The 21,350-nt window shown below is 36.6% G+C and overlaps 1 long non-coding RNA gene across 1 annotated transcript in view; it reads right to left on the reverse strand.

Annotated features, from left to right (window-relative positions):
- Positions 1-21,350, reverse strand: part of LOC123565020 (uncharacterized) — a 60,246-nt gene that overhangs the window by 9,586 nt on the left and 29,310 nt on the right. Inside the window, exon 5 of the long non-coding RNA XR_008370037.1 lies at positions 4,274-4,376. This is a non-coding gene — a long non-coding RNA (uncharacterized LOC123565020). The remainder of the gene's footprint in view (positions 1-4,273; positions 4,377-21,350) is intronic.

Here is a 21,350-nt window from a genome sequence, read left to right on the forward strand (position 1 = left end):
CGGCCCGGGGTGTGAACACATAGCCCTTTTCAAACGTTAGTCAAATAGTGTTCACTATGCAAATTGTATTCCCTATACATACCTCGGTTACAAGGAACTAGTTCGCTATACGGATATAAGGAACCTCGGTTACAAGGAACAATTTTTAGAGGTCCCAAGCTGTTCCTTATAAGCGAGGTTTACTGTAAGCTATTTATAGTAACATAAAAGGGAAGTATTTCAAAAAAAAGTATTGTAAGTGAAATAAAAAGAGATCTGCCAAATAAAAACAAGAGAACTGCAATGCAGAGCAATATACACAAAGCAAAGTCATATATGACTTTTGACCCTTGTGACCTTGACCTTGAAGCAAGTCATCTGGAACATGGGCTCTGCACATCGTCTCAGTGTGGTGAACATTTCTGCCAAGTTTCTTTGAAAGCCTTCCAGCAGTTCAAGAGTTACAGAGCGGACACGAAACAAACTGATATGACTTTTGACCCCTAAGTGTGACCTTGACCTTGAAGTGAGTCATCCGGAACATGCGCTCTGCACGTTGTCTTGGTGTGGTGAACATTTGTGTCAAGTTTCTTTGAAATCCTTCCAAGGATTCAAGAGTTACAGAGCGGAGACGAAACAAACTGATATGACCTTTGACTCCTAAGTGTGACCTTGACCTTGAAGCGAGACATCCAAAACATGTGCTCTGCAATCGTCTCAGTGTGGTGAACATTTATGTCAAGTTTCCTTGAAATCCTTCAAGGGGTTCAAGTTACAGAGCGGACACGAAATTGCTAACGGACAGACGAACACCAGAACATAGAGACTATTAGGTTACTGTCTTTCTTAATTAAGTTTATCCATTGAGTTGGAGAAAGGTTTATCCACCCGAGGCTTGCCAAAGGGGGATAAACCTTTCAGAGATGAGGTGGATAAACTTAAGAAAGACAGTAACCTAATATTCTATTTATCCTGCAGTCAATAAAATCTGTGTATAACATATATTTACTTTCAAAATATTTTTTCTATATAAAAATAATCCAGAATTTCACTCACTTGTGAATTCCTTCGCCCTTCAACCCCTTGTCTGCTTGATCCAGTTACACACGATTCCTTACAATAAAACATTATTTCATACCTCATACTTTTCCTTCTGAAGTTCTGTGTATTATAATTATATCATCGGTGCTAACAGGGCATTCGCGTGCAAAACAAGCAGAATGGTTTTGACTCGGTAAAATACAGCCGGAAACCACGCTTGAGATGAATTCAAATGCCCGCAGTCTTAAATTCACTCCATTTTCGTACAAGACAATGTGAGATCATGAAATTCCTTCCACCATGAATTGTTTAGATCCAATAATTACAATAAACGACTGCTTAAATCTGGTTATTTGTGTTAATTTCTAACTAAAAATGAATGAACGCCAAATATACAAAGTCAAGGTCACACAGACTTTAAAAACCATCACCGTACCATTCCGTATGGAGGTTTACTAGGATAGAGTGAACCAATTTTAAAAAAAATTTTTACCATGGCTGTCCTCATAAAATGATGAAATGTTTGAGCTTCGAACTCTTGGCCCAGTTTACATTGCCTTTAGCACATATACTTGAAAAAGTAGTCCGTCAGTTACATTGACGGTATAAACCTGCACTGAATGAATAAACCTCAAGTTTACATGGCAGGCAGATATCGGCCTGATAAATGCGTAGTGGTAGGATAAATAACATAATACGTGCCTTCGAGCATATAAAAAGAGAAATAATGCCAACATAGCATGGTACATTTCTCAACATTTTTGTTGCACAGTAGCAACAGACATTCAAAAAAAGGTTTGTATAGATAATTTCTACTTTTTCCCTACTTAACAGTATGACAGTTTTTAGTATATCATAGTTTTTCTGATCTGATTTCTTTTGTTGGATTTAACATGATAGGTCATATGGCGATTTTCCAGCTTTAATAGTGGAGGAAGACCCCAGGTGCCCCTCCGTGCATTGTTTCATCACAAATTAGGTCATAAAACAGTCAAGTAACAAATCACAGTAAAAATTTATGTTATCTTAATTATCATTTTAAGTTCTTAAATTTTTTCTTACAGCCTGATAATAAATGTAAAATGCAGATGAATGTAAACAAAATATCTTACCTTACTATAAAACAAGTGAATGAAGTATTGCCATGCAATACAAAGTCCCCTACTGGAAGGCACCTAATTTTCTCTAGTGCAGTATAACATAATGAACTGATATCCGTCAATGATGTATAAATAATAGTGTACTATATATACAATATGTTATAACAACACACTTGGATTAAAATGTGCATATATAAAAACCCACAGTTGTTTTCATATTGAATTTTTTTTTGGCAGATTATAAAAAAGTTATCATATAAGTTATTTATAGTTACAACAAAGGGAAAATAATCCTTAAAAAAATCTATATAATACAAGTCCACAAGAAACTCTTTACCGGGTAGAGGTAGGTCAAAATACACCTAAATATTGGATGTAACATGCATGTTGTACCATAGAAAAGTGGTCTCGATTTTTCTCTACGGCCAGTAATAAAAAAGTTACAATATAATCTATTTATAGTAAAACAAAGGGATGTAATTCTAAAACCAAGGGTGCCTCATGGTGGTGAACATTTGGTCAAATTTACATCAAAATCCCTCCATGCATGAAGAAGAAATGCTCCAGACAAAGTCATTCTTGAATTTGACCTTTGACCTCTGAATATGACCTTGACCTTAGACCTAAAGACCTGGTTCTTGCGCATGACAATCTGTGTTATGTTGGTGAACATTTGTACCAAGTTACATCAAAATTCCTCCATGCATGAAGAAGAAATGCTCCAGACAAAGTCATTCTTGTGTCTGACCTTTGGTCTCTAAGTGTGACCTTGACATTAGACCTTGGCCCGGGTTTTGCGCATGACATGTTGTCTCATCCAGGGGAATATTTGTGCCAACTGAAATTTAAATCCTGTTTTGCATGACAAAGTTAAACACAGGACAGGAAAAATATCCTATTGATCTTTGATCTCCAAGTGTGACCTTGACCTTTAAGCTAGGGTTCTGGGTTTGCGCATGACACATCGTCTCATCATGGGGAACATTTATGCCAAGTAATATTGTAATCCTTTGATGGATGACAGAGTTCTGGATCGGACAGGAAAAAAACTTTATAGACTTTTGACCTCCAACTGTGACCTTGACCTTTGAGCTACGGGTCCGGGTTTTGCACATGACACATTGTCTCATCATGGGGAACATTTATGCCAAGTAATATTGTAATCCTTTGATGGATGACAGAGTTCTGGATCAGACAGGAAAAAAACTTTATAGACTTTTGACCTCCAACTGTGACCTTGACCTTTGAGCTAGGGGTCCGGGTTTTGCACATGACACATTGTCTCATCATGGGGAACATTTGTGCCAAGTAATATTAAAATCCCTTCATGGATGGCAGAGTTATGGACCGGACAAGAAAAAAACTCTGTTGAACTTTGACCCCCAATTGTGACCTTGACCTTTGAGCTAGGGGTCCGGGATTTGCACTTGACAAGTCGTCTCATCATAGGGAACACTTGTGCAAAGTGATATTAAAATCCCTTAATGAATGTCAGAGTAATGGACCAGACACGAAACAGACCCTGTTCATGCTATGTTAACATCTGACTGCTAAGTGTGACCTTGACCTCTGAGCAATGGGTCTGAAAGTTGTGCATGACACATCTTCTTATTATGAGGTATATTTGTGCCCAGTAATATTAAAATCCCTTCATGGATGGGAGAGTTATGGACTGGACAGGAAAAAAGCCCTGTTGACCTTTGACCTCCAACTGTGACCTTGACCTTTGAGCTAGTGGTCCGGGTTTTGCGCATGACATGTCATCTCATCATGGGGAACATTTGTGCCAAGTAATATTAAAATCCCTTTATGGATGACAGAGTTATGGACTGGACACAAAATTGCGGATGGACGGACAGACAGACAGACGGAATGATGGAAAAGCACATTCCTATAGTCCCCGAAACTGGTTTTCAACCAGTAGGGGACTAATAATCTTTTACATTCATTTCACTACAATCTGTTCATTCTTAGTCTAAATGAACCATCCTGTCCAAAAGTTTTACTTTTTGCCATGCATTTCAGAAGGACATGGTATTTTAGCCAAAATCAACTGAGACCATATTATTCTGCTATTCTGTAAAGCAGCATACTTATACAGCATGATTCAAAACCCATTATCTTATGACCAATATATAAATTATTATATTCACCTCTACAAATTTCCCTAGGATGAGTGGTTGCTGACATCTGAGACCAGCCAGGAAAGCCTGTTCTAATTTTGTTGTCAACACTGTCCCACTCAGGCCTTCATCCCTGGAAAGTACACAAAATAACATTCAAATCTATACAATCTTGAGAATGAGTTCCTTTACACATAATAAAATCATACCAAAAACTTTATGTCAAAGAATAATAAAAAGTGAACATATGTCTCCCATAATGCTGACAAAACAACTAAAATATTTTGATTAAACAATAATTAACATAAACTGAAATGAACATACATTACAATGTAATTCAATAATAACGAAAATATTAAACAAGAGGGCCAAGATGGCCCTAGGTCGCTCACCTGAGAAACATGTTTGACCTAGTGATTTCACGGAAACAAATATTCTGTCCAATTTTCATTAAGATTGGACCAAAAATGTGGTCTCAAGTGTAAACAAGTATTTTCTTCAATTTGACCTAGTGACCGAGTTTTTGAGCCAATATGACCTACATTCGAACCTGACCTATATTTAATCAAGGCAATCATTCTGACCAAATTTCATCAACCTCAATTGAAAAATACAGCCTCTGTGGCATATGAAACGTTTTTCTTTGATTTGTCCTAGCGGCCTAGTTTTTGACCCCAGATGACCCATATTCAAACTTGACCTTAATTTCATTAAGGCTATCATTCTGACCAAATTTCATGAAGATCAACTGAAAATTCAGTCTCTTTTGCATACACAATGTTTTTCTTTGATTTGACCTAGTGACCTAGTTTTTGACCACAGATGACCCATATTCTAACCTGACCTAGATTTCATCAAGGCAATCATTCTGACTAAATTTTATGAATATCCAGTGTAAAATGCAGCCCCTATTGCGTACACAAGGTTTTTCTTTAATTTGACCGGGTGACCTAGTTTTTGATCCTAGATAATCCATATTCAAATTCCACCTAGATTTCATCCAGACAAACATTCTGATCAAATTTCATGAAAATCCTGTGTAAATTGCAGCCCCTATTGCATATACAAGGTTTTTCTTTGATTTGACCTAGTGACCTAGTTTTTGACCCCAGATAACCCATATTCGAACTTGACCTAGACTTTATCAAGGCAATCATTCTGACTAAAATTCCCAAAGATCAATTGAAAAATACAGCCTCTATTATATACACAAGGTTTTTCTTTGATTTGACCTAGTGACCTAGTTTTTGACCCTAGATGACCCATTTTCAAACTTGACCTAGATTTCATCATGTAGGTAATCATTCTGACCAAAATTCATGAAGATCAATTAAATAATAAAGCCTCTATATTGCATACACAAGGTTTTTCTTTGATTTGACCTAGTGTCCTAGTTTTTGACCTCAGATGACCCATTTTCGAACTTAGCCTAGATTTCATCAAGGTAATCATTCTGACAAAATTTCATGAAGCTCATTTGAAAAATACAGCCTTTATCGCATACACAAGCTAAATGTTGACAGACGACAGACAGACAGACACTGGACATCGAGCGATCACAATAACTCACCTGAGCATTGCTAAAAAGATTTGACAGCGTATCTTTAGTCTTTAACAGTAAGCATAAATACATTATTCATTATGTGACTCCTTTTATTACTCATGCTAACCCATCTTTAGTACAACACAAATTCAAGTCAAATCTTAAAGACAAAAGTTTTGAAAATTTATTTCTGATGTCATGTTATAAAATGAATATTGAATGGCATAACAGTCTATAGTCAAAAGTATTGCATGGACCTGAGGCAATGGTTTTGACTATTGACTGGCAAGCCATTCATAAATGCAAAATACATACAGAGATTACCAAATCATGACAAAAATGTCTTCGTAATATGTGTGTGTACAAGACTTAGTGCTCTGCACACAAACCAGTCTTAACCCTTATCATGCTGGTCACGATTGGTTCTGCCTTTGTGACCAGTGTAGATCATGATCAGCCTGTACTTCTGTGCAGTAATTGTTCATTATCTGCACCGTTTGCTATTCAGTCAGAATCTTTTTTGGTAAGCACCCCTTATAGTGCAGCTATATGGTGACTTAAGTTCATAAAATCATATCATTTGTAGGAAGCATCAAACTGGGTAGAAATATTACTGGGTATTATCTACATAAGAAAATGAAAGGAATTTGCAGTCATCCAAGATGGCCAACTAGCTGGCCATTTTAAAAATGGCTGCCAAAATCCAAAATTTCTTCCAATCATCTGTTATCATACCAAATATTTCTTAAAAAAACGAAAAGAATGCTCAATATTTACACAATATTTATACAGTATGATATTTAAGGCTGTATACTGTATTTGTTGACATATATTGTGTTGTCAAATGGCCACAAAAATATGAATTTAAAGTAATGATTTATTTCATGAATACTGTAAATTAAGAACATATTGATCATGAATATGAATTTTAAATACAAATCTTGTCATATCTACATGGGACAAAATATACAGACACAAAACCATTTTACAAGGCAGATTACAGCAACAGACCTAACATACCGTAGTATGTATAATCGGCACCCGTGTATAATGCGCACCCCAGATGTTGGCCCAAAATCCTGGGAAAAAACATTTTTGGTCAATTTTGAGGTGGATAGAAAACGAAAGTAGAGTTTACATCAACACCGGAAATAAATTCCATCTCTGCGGTGGAGAGCAGCATCGGTCTCGCGGTACTATCAATTCTTGTTTTCTCGAAAATAAAACCAGTAAAATATTGTTTTATTTGTGTTTTACCTTTTTAATTAACTATTTTAAATAAATAAACAGCAGCTGACTCAATATTTCGGAATGGTATCTTTCAAAATGACATGAGCTTCTCAAGTCAAACTAATAACAAAAGGTGTCATAGTCTTTTTGTCACGATTAAATAGCCAGTAATTACCGGCAACTAACGTGTCAATTATGTTGTTCACAGTTTGATCTCGGTCAAAGATAATTCTCGATCTTTAATTAGTATCATAATTTTTGTGATTTATTAACATTTCTTTCATCAAAATACTTTTAAAATTTATATGAAAAAGAAAAATAAGCCATTAGATTTTTTATGGAACGTAACGGCAATCTTAGATTTTAGCGGTGACAGTAAGTGCAAGGAGTAGTTTCCCTTTACCAAAATGGCGAACATCGGTAACAAACTTGTTTTGAAGTTTGAAAATTGTCTATACCTGTGTATTATGCCCACCCACGATTCGGGGGTGGTCGCGGGGGTAAAAAAAAACTGCGCATTATACATGGGTATCTACGGTACTGTTTATGCAATTTTTAAAGGAAGTTGTACAATTTATTTAACAAGATATATACATATTTGACTGCTACCAAATTAATGTTTATCTATGTACCTTGCAAATGCAAAAATTATGTTTATTATCCAAGTCATAAAATAAGAATTGTCAAAGGTCTATAGTATCAATACAATTTATATATTATATTCCAATATTTTATGATGCATTCTCCTCGACGACCTATACATCCCAATACAATAATCTACTGACGGATGCCGTACCATATTAATCCTATAACGTCACATAACCCTTTCCGTGAACCCCTTTGTTATTGCTGTCCGCCATTATCTAATAGATAGATTGATAGGCATTGTACTGTAATAAATATATTATATATATATTCCAGGTACGTTCCATATAATATTTAATACACACTATATATGTAATGTCTTAGTTAAGTCATACATTGTTTTATACTGCAATTGTAATATGCTTTTAATGAGAAATCGTATGTAATGTTTTACGTGGACTTTGTTATTGTTGTCCGCCATTATCTATTAGATAGATTGATAGGCATTGTGCTGTAATAAATATATTATATATATATTCCAGACTTCCTCATAAAGAACCCACTGCACATAAAAGTCCCCCGTGACATATGCATGCTAGCGAAAAATGTTCTTACTTGCAGTTAGTACCAGTTACATAGCTAAATATCTGTCAATATTTATTAAAATCGTATTTTTCACATATCTATTGCAAAAATCAAAAAAAAAAAAAATCCATGAATTAAGCAAATGTTTGCAATGTTTACAAGTTTGTCTCCCAGCTGATTGGCATTTGTACTCAATAATTATGCAAATTAAAGGTCCAATACTAAGGAAAGTGAACATTTAAATTTCTTTTAAAAAGCACAGAAACTATTTCATTTTATTGGAAAATGAAAGTTGGTATGTAGAAATTCGAAATAAATCGCAGTATATGTACAATTATTTTTCTATGAAGTATGAAGAAAGTTAAAAAGACCTGGGGGGTCATTCTGTCGATTCATTGAAATTTCAACATAATACACATACATTTCTTTGAGTTCCAAAGACCTTCTGTAAATTTTGACCTGCCAATCTTCATTATTTAGTGTCTTGCAGAAGTCTATGCACTGGCTATGAAAAAAATTGCCAACTCACTTTCCCTTAGTAATGGACCTTTAAGTCCCGCCTATAGGTTAAAGAACACCAAATTTCACGTAACATCCCCAAACTACACAAAAATGAATGAAATACCAGTATTAGGCGAAAACATCAAAACGTCTTAACTCGATGGATTTTAAGAGAGAGGAGGGGATGGGGGCCCCGCGACCATCTGCTCAAAATACATCCATGATACTGAGCAGTGAATTGACACAAGTTAGAAGGCTATCAGATAGAAACTATTCAGTAATAGTACAATTCTTAGGCTCTGCTACATTATGACCACGCCAGCGACCTTGTGATTTACTTGCAAAATATCTGGTGTGTCCACTGCCCAGAGGAGAATATATTCGATAGTGCCAATGTAAACAGTTAATATAAAACGTTAATTGGCGTTACATGACTTTTGAGTGTTCCTATTTGTTTGACTTGGATAACTTTTCAATGTTTGAATAATATTTAGTGTTTTTTAACCTATGATAGTTTGATTGCCACAATTTTTGACCTATACCATATTAGAGATGTGACGTCACACGATGACAATGGCTGACTATTGTTGTTCGAAGTAGGCATGGATGTTTCTTGAATGATATCTTATTCATTTTCACACAGTTATAGACACAGTTATAGACGCATATGACATGAAATATTGTGGTAAAGACAAGAAATACAATGTTGTGTTGCTTCTTGTTTAATGTCGTTACGTCGAATGTCAAGTACCGCGACAATACAGATGAACGGTATACATAGCATTACTGGCACAAGACCACAGTTATTTGCTCAACCACAATAAGGAAGCTGTTACGTGGTAAATAGTTTCTTTGTTTGATGTTGAATATTGGTGAATTTTTGAGTGAAAGACCTGCAATTAATGGCATAATTTCATAGAGGAGATATAAAATAGTAGGTACATGTACAATTTGACAGAATGAGAATGTCTGAATATGTATATTATCACTTTTTGATAGGGCCCGTTTTGCCTGATTGCTGCCATCCAGAGTATTCTTCATACGCATGTGATTTGGCTCAAAACGGTGGAAAAAAGAGCCAGTCAACCCCATGTTTATTGTGGCTGGAATTTTTTCTCTTGAATAGTTCTGTTGAGTTCAGGTAATTTTAGGGGCGGTTGGAATGCATGCAAAATTGCAATAGTGTCCAGTGCCTATATAGAACATATAGTAACAAGAGCTTGTTGAACATGAAAGGCTCCCCTAGATGCATTCAGTAACTGCACAAGGAACAGAAATTATATGCTCACTGTAAACAAAAGTTCTACTGTTCTGGTTCAACCCGACCTTCACCTTTAACCTAATGACCCAAAAGTAAACAGGGGTCAGCTGCTAGTCATGATCAACCCCTCTATTAAGATTCATGATCCTGGGCCCAAACATTCTCATCTGGAAAGAGTTTAACTGTTCCAGGTCAATGTGACCTTCATCTCTGGCCTACTGACCTCAAAATCTACAAGGGTCATCTACTAGTCATCACAAACCTCCCTTTCAAGTTTCATGATCTTAGGCCAAAGCCTTCTTAAGTAATTGTCTGGAAATGGTTTAAATGTTCCGGGTCACTGTAACCTTGACCTTTGACCTACTGACCTCAAAATCTATAGGGGTCATCTGCTGATCATGATAAACCTTTATCATCTTTCATGACCCTTGGCCTATGCATTCTCAAGTTATCATCCAAAAACCGTTTCACTGTTCCTGGCCAATGTGACCTTGAACTTTGACCTAATGACTTCTAAATCAATAGGGGTCATCTGCTGGGCATGACTAATCTCCCTATCAATTTTTCTAATACTAGGCCCAAGCGTTCTTGAGTTATCGCCCGGAAACCATTTTACTGTTCTTGGTCATTGTGACCTTGACCTCTAACCTACTGATCTCAAAGTCAGTAGGGGTCACCTGCTGGTCATGACCAACCTACCTATCAACTTCCATGATCCTAGGCCCAAGCAATCTTGAGTTATCATCCGGAAACTGTTTAACTGTTCTGGGTCACTGTGACCTTGACCTTTGACATACTGACCTCAAAATCGATAGGGTCATCTGCTGGTCATGACCAACCTCCCTATCAACTTTCATGATCCTAGGCTCAAGCGTTATTGAGTTATCATCCGGAAACCGTTTAACTGTTCAGGGTCACAATGACCTTGACCTTTGACATACAGATCTCAAAATCAATAGGGGTCATCTGCTGGTCATGAACAACCTTCCTATCAACTTTCAAGATTCTAGGCCCAAGTGTTCTTGAGTTATCATCTGGAAACGGATTGGTCTACATTCCGACTGATCGACCGACCAACATCTGCAAAACAATATATCCCTCCTTCTTATCCTCCTTAAACATCAAGCCATACTCATCTTCATCACAAGTGTCGAGCCAAATCATCTGTTTTCATTAGGCAAGCCCACATTGGAGATGACCACAAACTATTATAATCACAGCTGTTTCCAGTGTGTATGCAGTTAATTATCCTAGTCTTTGTTATTAAACTATCAATTTGTATGACTGTTTTGAAAACTACTCTCTAATTATATGCATGTGCCATGTGCAGCCTAATGTTGATAAGCCAGTGAGTGTATATTAGGCCAAAAAAAATTAATGTTTAGTTTCTCAGGCCCGCCGCATATAATTTTGACCTGCCGCATATAAATTTTTTATCAAAGAAAAATTGACCAATTCGCGAAAACAGAAAATTCAACTAAAACTTGAGGACGAAAGAACGAAAATACCTGAGTACGATTAAAGCGTCAAGAACGGTTACTCTGTTTATATCTGGTGTAAGCGTATATTATGCACTGATGAATCGTGCAGAAAAAAACAAAACAAACACTAGAATGTCATCAATATTCAGTTTCCAAGTCCAATCTGGACTAAAAGTAATTGTTCCTTGGACAATTGTTGGAACTTACGGAGTGACAGATAAAACTGGGACGATCAAAAACTGACAATTCTGACTTGGTAGAATTGGGTAGAAGTTGACGTAAAGGGCGATGAAGCGGTGACCATGTTTGGAAGATACCTCAAATTCTACGCTGAGCAGTTGCCACCAGCATTTCAGCATTTAAATACAGACCTGAGCTTTCTTAGCTGCTTGAACATTGCACAACCACACTATCCTTTTTTTCTGCATAAAGAATTGTTGGGCTGATGACTGCTTGATTTTTGAGAAGCCGAGACTGTCCAAGGAAGTGTTTAATGCTCTGCACGTCCTTCCAGATCCAGAACCAGGTACCTTCCTTTGTATATTTGTATTTCAGGTTGTTATAATTTAAAACCAGCTCAGTTAAATCAGCTAGTAGAGTTTTTTTTATTCTCTGGTACTCATTCCAAAAAAAAACTTGAGGGAAAATATCCCCAACCAAACAGAATCTGCAGCAGACAAAAGACTAATAAGTTGAGTAAAATGATAGAATATTTTACAAAAAGCAAGGCTTATGTTGTACTCAAGATAATACACATATGAAGCTGTTGTATGTATATTTACAAATTAAATGTTTACATTTTGATGATCCTCTTCATATTGACACAGTCATACTACTGAAGTTTTAATCTGCATTCTTTTTGTGGTCAGTCTGGTTCAAATGTACATTCAGGTCAAGGTTCTTCAAGTAAAATGATTCATTAAAAATATTTATTTCTCAGGGTAAGACGGTCACTACAAACCATTCCAGGAGGTATATGGAACAGACACAAGTGAGAAGTACAGACCATCTCTCATAGAGAAATCTCAGACTGGTCACCAGATTCCATTCACTCCCTCAGCACAGACAGCAAAGACTTGTCGTATGTTAGTGTACTGTGTTGATTGTGAGAAGCCAAGGGTAATATATTCAACTACAAAGTTAAAAGAAAATGAAAAAGATGTCCTTAACAGACTTTTTGACCTTTTAGACTACCCTTGTGGCGGTTCATTACTAGAACTCAAATCTCCAGATGACTCATCTGAAAATGAAATCCTTGAAAAGGTCTACTGTTGATACCCATGTATAATGCGCATCCGTGTATAATGCGCATTCCCGATTTTGGCCCGAAATCCTGGGGAAAAAAAAACATTTTTGGTCAATTTTGAGGTGGATGGAAAACGAAAGTAGAGTTTACATCGACACCGGTAATAAATTTTATCTCTGCGGTGGAGAGCAGTATCGGTCTCACGGTACTATCGATTTTTGTTTTCCCGCAAATAAAACCAATAAAATATTGTTTTATTTGTTGTTTTACCCTTTTAATTAACTATTTTGAATGAATAAACAGCAGCTGATTTAATATTTCGTAATGGTATTTTTCAAAATGACATGAGCTTCTCAATTCAAACCAATAACAAAAGGTGTGATAGTCTTTTTGTCACAAACAAATAGCCAATAATTACCAGCAATTCACGTGTCACCTCGTGTCAATTATGTTGTTCACAGTTTGATCTCGGTTAAAGATAATTCTCAATCTTTAATTAGTATCATAATTTTTGTGATTTATAAACATTTCTTTCATCAAAATACTTTTAAATTTATATGAAATTAATTTTGTTTGAAAGAAAAATAAACCATCGATCTTTTACGGAACGTAACGGCAATCTTAGATTTTAGCGGTGACAGTAAGCACGGGGAGTAGTTTCCCTGTACAAAAATGGCGGACATCGGTAACAAACTTGTTTTGAAGTTAGAAAATTGTCTATACCTTTATATTATGCGCACCAACGATTCGCGGATGGTCCCGGGGGTAAAAAAACTGCGTATTATACATGGGTATCTACGGTATGTGCGAGCAAACATTACATGCATAGTCCAGTGGAGGTACCATACTACAGTTCAGCCTGTTTTAAAGATGAATGCTTTTACTGTGGCTCAGACAATGACACTAAAAACAAGAGTGCAAGAATGTCACAATATACGCCCGTCACAGCAAATTTCTTTACTCTAGCACCTGTATTTGCAAATGGAATTTTAATTTTGTGGTTGTTTAGTAATAACTAAGTGTTTTGTTTTTCTAAGTCCACAAAAAAACTCCTTACCAGGTAGAGATACCTTAAAATAAACCTAAAATTGGAAAGTAACATCTATGTTGTACCACAGAAAAGTGGTCTTGGTTTTTCCCTACGGTCAATTATAAAAAAGTTACAATATAAGTTATTTATAGTAACAACTAAGGGAAGTTAATCTTAAAAAAAAAAAAAAAAAAAAAAAAATCAAAAAAAAAAATTGTAAGTCCTCACAAAAATCTTTACCAGGTAGAGACTGGTCAAAATACACCTCAAAATTGGATGTAGCATGCATGTTGTACTACAGAAAAGTGGTCTCGATTTTTCCCTACGACTAGTAATGAAAAAGTTACAATATAAGCTATTTATAGTAACAACAAAGGGAAGTAATTCGAAAGAAGGGAACTGCGCATGACACTTCGTCTCATGATGGTGTATAATTGTGTCAAGTTACATCAAAATCCCTCCATGCATGAAGAAGAAATGCTTCGGACAAAGTCATTCTTGTATCTGACCTTTGGCCTCTAAGTGTGACCTTGACCTTAGACCTAGGGACCTGGTTCTTGCGCATGACACTACGTCTCGTGGTGTGAACATTTGTGCCAAGTTATATCAAAATCCCTCTATGCATGAAGAAGAAATGCTCCGGACAAGGTTTTCATTCTTGTACCCTTGACCTCTTAAGTGTGACCTTGACCTTAGACCTAGAGACCTGGTTCTTGCGCATGACACTCCGCCTCATGGTGGTGAACATTTGTGCCAAGTTATATCAAAATCCCTCTATGCATGAAGAAGAAATGCTCCGGACAAAGTTTTCATTCTTGTATCCTTTGACCTCTAAGTGTGACCTTGACCTTAGACCTAGGGACCTGGTTCTTGCGCATGACACTCCTTCTCATGATGATGAACAATTGTGCCAACTTTCATCAAAATCCCTCTATGCATGAAGAAGATATGGTCCGGACAAAGTCATTCTTGAATTTGACCTTTGACCTCTAAGTGTGACCTTGACCTTAGACCTAGGGACCTGGTTCTTGCGCATGACACTCCGTCTCATGATGGTGAACAACTGTGCCAAGTTTCATCAAAATCCCTTCATGCATGTAGAAGATATGCTCCGGACAAGGTCTGTGGACGCCGCCCGCCCGCCCGCCCGCCAGGGGCGTTCCCATAATACGTCCCGTTTTTCAAACGGGCGTATAAAAAGGAAGTTTCATATCCTATCTGTGTAAAATGTGTTCCAAAGTCTGGAAATAACGCGTTAAAAAAGAAAACGAAATAATTATGTGGAACGAGTCAAAATTCTAAAAAAAAGAAGACTGAAAAATAAATTGTGAATTGATGCGTCTGACACGTTTGGTAATGTTTAAAAGCAAAGAAGTAGTATACAGTTTTTTTCACAATGGACCATATTGTAATACTTTTTTTACATGTCCTAAAAATAATTAAACAAGAGCTGTCTCCATAGGATGACATATGCCCCCGATGGCACTTTGAATGAGTAGTTATGGCCGATGTTAGAGTTTAGGACCTTTGACCTACGGAGCTGGGTCTTGCGAGCGACACGTCGTCTTACTGTGCCACACATTCATGCGTAGTTTTTTTAAAATCCATGCATGAATGACAAAGATATGGACCGGACACGCCCATCAATGCACTATCATGAAAAATGACCTATAACGTCTAAGTGTGACCTTGACCTTTGAGCTACGGACCTGGGTCTTGCGCGCGACACGTCGTCTTACTGTGGTACACATTCATGCCAAGTTATTTGAAAATCCATCCATGGTTGACAAAGATATGGACCGGACACGCCCATCAATGCACTATCCTTTAATGTCTAAGTGTGACCTTGACCTTTGAGCTACGGACCTGGGTCTTGCGCGCGACACGTCATCTTACTGTGGTACACATTCATGCCAAGTTATTTGAAAATCCATCCATCGATGACAAAGATATGGACCGGACACGCCCATCAATGCACTATCCTTTAATGTCTAAGTGTGACCTTGACCTTTGAGCTACGGACCTGGGTCTTGCGCGCGACACGTCGTCTTACTGTGGTACACATTCATGCCAAGTTATTTGAAAATCCATCCATCGATGACAAAGATATGGACCGGACACGCCCATCAATGCACTGTCCTTTAATGTCTAAGTGTGACCTTGACCTTTGAGCTACGGACCTGGGTCTTGCGCGCGACACGTCGTCTTACTGTGGTACACATTCATGCCAAGTTATTTGAAAATCCATCCATCGATGACAAAGATATGGACCGGACACGAAAATTGCGGACAGACTGACAGACCGACAGACCGACAGACTGACAGACGGTTCAAAAACTATATGCCTCCCTTCGGGGGCATAAAAATGTTAAATATTACAAAATTCAAGTTGATATCTTTTTATTGCATTGAGAACAATAATATAAAAGAAGTACTTGTATGATATAGGCCAGTTTCAGTGTTCGTTTCACCCATTTTCAACATTACTTCCTTGGAAAGACCGGTACTAGACCCTAAAGTCTGTAAGCAACTGCCTACTTTCTCAAATAAAGTATCCTAGTTGGTAGCAGGGCTCGAACCTTTTATCCTGTTTCAGTCAGAGGTTTCAGAGATTACAAGTCGAGGACTGTATCCCCTACACCACGAACCCAGGATTAATATTGGCTGTCAGACATGGGTTGAGTCTGTCAACATTCCACCGTGTGTTCCTACCAACACAATTTGAAAAACATCATCAAACATATTATATACAAACTTTCATGGTGCTTTCATTCCAGTTTCTTTTATTGAATGGATAATTTGTTTTAGCGCAATTGTCATGTAGTGACAATGTGAGCTTTTATGACCATGTTTTGTCTGTCTTAAATTTCGTCTGTTGTTCATGCTTAAATAAGTTCGTGTTAAATATATAAAGTAATTTTCTCAGAATGAATTGAGTGCCAAATGCAACCTTCAGAACAAGTATTGTTCTTATTAATTATTATCTACATAATATGCAATGTCTTTAAGTGTGTTAAAAATGGATGTAAATCTCTAGATCCTATATAAAACAAGCAATGTCGTTAATAAAAAAATAAAATAAAAATAAAAAAGAAATCCGCACTGCCTCATTGAATTTTCAAAAAGTGGCCTGAGAAACTAAACATTAATTTTTTTTGGCCTTATGTATTTAAACAGCTTATGTTCACTAACAGATAGCATTCATTTGCCCATTTAAATAATCATATTTCAACCAAGTTGCATCTAATTAAGGCCTTTGCTATTTTGAAATTATGAATAAGGTGGGTGGGGTACATGATATTTCTGAGGAATTTCGAGGTTACTGTTAAACAAACGTTATTCCAATGTGACAATACATCAAAACCATGAAGTGCTGAACTCTTACTTTAATTAAAAAAAGTAAAGTGGGAAAAGTTATCAGTATGTTTGTGTCACAATTTTAGGGGTAAGTATTCTATGTCATCGTGCATAACTGCGAAAAACTATTACATACATAATAAAGCTAAACTATCCGTATAAATGAGCTGAGAGCTATTTTTCTATTTCCGTTTATTACCTTTCTAAAAAACACATTACAATTTACCAGGTATTGGCAAAATTTGTCATTTTCGTGTACATGCCTTTACACATGAAAGAAGTCCGAACTATAGGTATGGTTTGCGAGAAGGGCCTGAGCTCTTACATAATACTCATTTACAGGGATTGTACTGCTCAGATAAATATACATATAACTTTATCACAAGTCCGCAAAGTGCAACAAAAGAAATAGCAGTATTAATTTTGTAATAATATTATTTATTTACAAGGGACATCGAGAATTCAAACTGACCTTTTAGAAAGCTGCATTTTCAAGTACCTGAAATTTTCCACTTTGGCTGAAAAGATTTTTTTTACAATAGATAATGACTGACTACAGAAGGTAACAAAAAACCCTTGACCTAGAGAATGCTACAATCTACTAAACTTCAAAGTTAAAGTTTAAAATTATATTGAACACGTTTGCTTTAATTTAATGTGAAAAATAAGAACTCTATGATAAAAATCAAATAGATCATTTCGGACATATTAGACAGCGAGAAAGCAAACATATCATAAGTATTATTTAGCAAGGATGATTTGCACTGTGAATATATACTTTTTACACTTAACATTTAATTTCACGAGTACCCACACATAATTATACATATATATTTACCTTTACCTTTTATACATTAGGAATATGTTTGTTTTACATGTAAGATTAAAGCATTAACCCCTCGTGAAAATATAATGCATGTGGCGTTCACTGTTGATGTATAATTGTAATATTATATTTTGACGTTACACTGAAACAAACAAATCCTTTTTGAATATTCATTTATATAAAAATATAAACAAAGAAACAAACAAAATGGGAACAATGTTTATTTTGTTTGATTGAGTGTAACACCGAAACGACACAATGAACTTTTCCCAGGTTTTGTTGGTGGGGAAAGGCTCCAGGTGCTCCTCCAGACATTTTTTAGGGGCTCAGACTAGTACCTAGATTGAGACACTAACCTCAGTTGGATGGCTTCCTTACGTGAAAGGTTTTACACCTCAAGTGAGTTTTTGATCCCACTTCGATGGTGGGCGAGGAATTCGAAGCCAGCGACCATGACCATCAAGTTTTTCTTTTGCAAGTATAAAACATAAATATTCAATTAAATTTCGTGAACTTAACTGATACTCTCAATGACATTTACCACGTCGGAAATTACAAATGGCTTGCCGAATACACCATACTTTTAATTACAAAAGTTTACACACCATGTGGGTCGGAAAGCACGAAATTTACGTTCTTGAACGTATATGTGAATCGTCATGTTTGAAATTTAAACAAAGGCATAAAAGTAACTGTTTTCATGTTCGTGGTAAGGATCGATTTGTGATTGTCAATGTTCCTGATACAGAATATATATGAATGTATAAACAAGAGCCGTTTCATCTTGCAGGACTTACAGGAACATAGTAAGCGGTTGTTTATTTATTGTATTTGTTCTAGTAACCTTTGACACTGATTTCGAGGACAGGCTGGGTTTGTGACATATACATGTCTGTTGTTGGGCTGGAAAAAGATAGGTCCCAAATTTAAACTAAAAGCTATGTTGCATAGATTTATCGTTATTTCTGTGCAGACAATTCGGTTGTTTAAAGGTTAGAATATCAGAAAATTACAGGAAATAAAACATATCTTTGAACTAGAATGTGTCTGTAGGACACAGGGTGTGCCCCCCACAGGTACATTAGTCACAAATAAGGGGCAATAATTCAAATGTTTGCAGTCTTAATGGGGTATAGCCTCAACAAACATTTTATGAAAAGGGTTCATTATTCTAGGCGCTATACTTTTTGAGCTATGAGCATCACAAACAAAAAATCCACTATTCTGGCTATTTCAAGGGCCATAACTCTGTAATAAGAGTAAGATTCTCAAGAAGAATGCCAAGAGTGCAAGGCCACATCATGATAAAGACTCCTGCAAGGTTTCCTGAATTTACATCTAATACTTTTTGAGCTAGGCACATAATTAGGTGAAAAAGTGCATTTTTTAACTATTTAAGGGGCCATAACTTTAAAAATAGGGGTGGAACCTGCCAAAAAATTAGAGGTGTGCAAGTTTATATCATGATAAAGACTTATGCAAGTTTTCAACCATTTATATTACATACTTTTTGAGCTAGGCGCGTCACAAGGTGAAAATGTGCATTTTTGACTATTTCAGGGGCCATAACTCAAAAATAGGGGGCATAGCCAGACGAAAAATAGGAGGTACGCAAGTTCATATCTTGATATAGACTCATGCAAGGTTTCATCAATTTATATGAAATACTTTTTTAGCTCGGGGTGTCACAAGGTGAAAATGTGCATTCTTGACTATTTCAGGGGCCATAACTCTAAAAATAGGGGGCAGACCCAAAGAAAAACAGGATGTGCGCAAGTTCTTATCATGATTAATACACATGCAAGGTTTCATGAATCTATATCAAATACTTTTTCAGCTAGGCGCGTCACAAGGGGAAAATATGCATTTTTGACTATTTCAGGGGCCATAACTCAAAAAATAGGGGGCTGAGCCAAAATAAAAATAGGAGGTGCGCAAGTTCATATCATGATAAAGAATCATGCAATGTTTCATCAATTTATATGAAATACTTTTTGAGCTAGGCGTGTCACAAGGTGAAAATGTGCATTTTTGACTATTTCAGGGGCCATAACTCTGAAAATAGGGGGCGGACCCAAATGAAAAGTAGAAGGTGCGCAGGTTCATATCATGATTAATACACATGCAAGGTTTCATGAATCTATATCAAATAGTTTTTGAGCTAGGCGTGTCACATGGTGAAAATATGCATTTTTGACTATTTCAGGGGCCATAACTCTAAAAATAGTGGGTGGAGCCAGATGAAAAATAGGAGGTGCGCAAGTTCATATCATGATAAAGACTCATGCAAGGTTTCATCAATTTATATGAAATACTTTTTGAGCTAGGAGTGTCACAAGGTGAAAATGTGCATTTTTGACTATTTCAGGGGCCATAACTCTGAAAATAGGGGGCAGACCCAAGTGGAAAATAGAAGGTGCGCAAGTTCATATCATGATTAATACACATGCAAGGTTTCATGAATCTATATCAAATAGTTTTTGAGCTAGGTGCGTCACAAGGTGATAACGTGCATTTTTGACTATTTCAGGGGCCATAACTCTAAAAATAGGGGGCGGAGCCAGACGAAAAATAGGAGGTGCCCAAGTTCATATCATGATTAAGACTCATGCAAGGTTTCATGAATTTATATCAAATACTTTTTGAGCTAGGCGTGTCACGAACTTCGGACGGACGGACGGATGCACGGACAAGACCAAATCTATATGGCCCCACCACTCATAAGGGGGCACAAAAAGTCCCGATCTTTCATCATTTGTTTGGTTGGCGCATGATTACAAATTTAATGTTAGTAGGCCATGATGTCCATGAAGCCGTGTAAAGTGATAATTTTGATGACACGTTGGTTTTATTTTGTAATTGTGAGTGATCGTTAAGTGATCAGAAAGATCGGACAGTGGGATGTTATAAACAAGAGGACCATGTTGGTCCTGAATCGCTCACCTATCCCCACATGACCCAGTGTTGAACTGAGTAGGACGTCGTTATTTCTATTATTTGACATAGTGACCTAGTTTTTGAGCACATGTGACCTAGATATCATCAAGATAAAAAATTCTGACCAATTTTCATGAAGATCCATTGAAAAATATGACCTCTAGAGAGGTCACAAGGTTTTTCTATTATTTGACCTAACGACCTAGTTTTTGACCGCACGTGACCCAGTGTTGAACTTGGCCTAGATATCATCAAGGTGAACATTCCGACCAATTTTCATGAAGATCCATTGAGAAATATGGCCTCTAGAGAGGTCACAAGGTTTTTCTATTTTTAAACCTACTGACCTAGTTTTTGACCGCACGTGACCCAGTTTCGAACTTGGCCTAGATATCATCAAGAGGAACATTCTGATCAATTTTCATGGGGATCCATTGAGAAACATGGCCTCTAGAGACGTCACAATGTTTTTCTATTTTTCGACCTACTGACCTAGTTTTTGACTGCACGTAACCCAGTTTCAAA

Source organism: Mercenaria mercenaria, chromosome 2 (assembly GCF_021730395.1).
Source record: "Mercenaria mercenaria strain notata chromosome 2, MADL_Memer_1, whole genome shotgun sequence".
Lineage (NCBI taxonomy): Eukaryota > Metazoa > Mollusca > Bivalvia > Venerida > Veneridae > Mercenaria > Mercenaria mercenaria.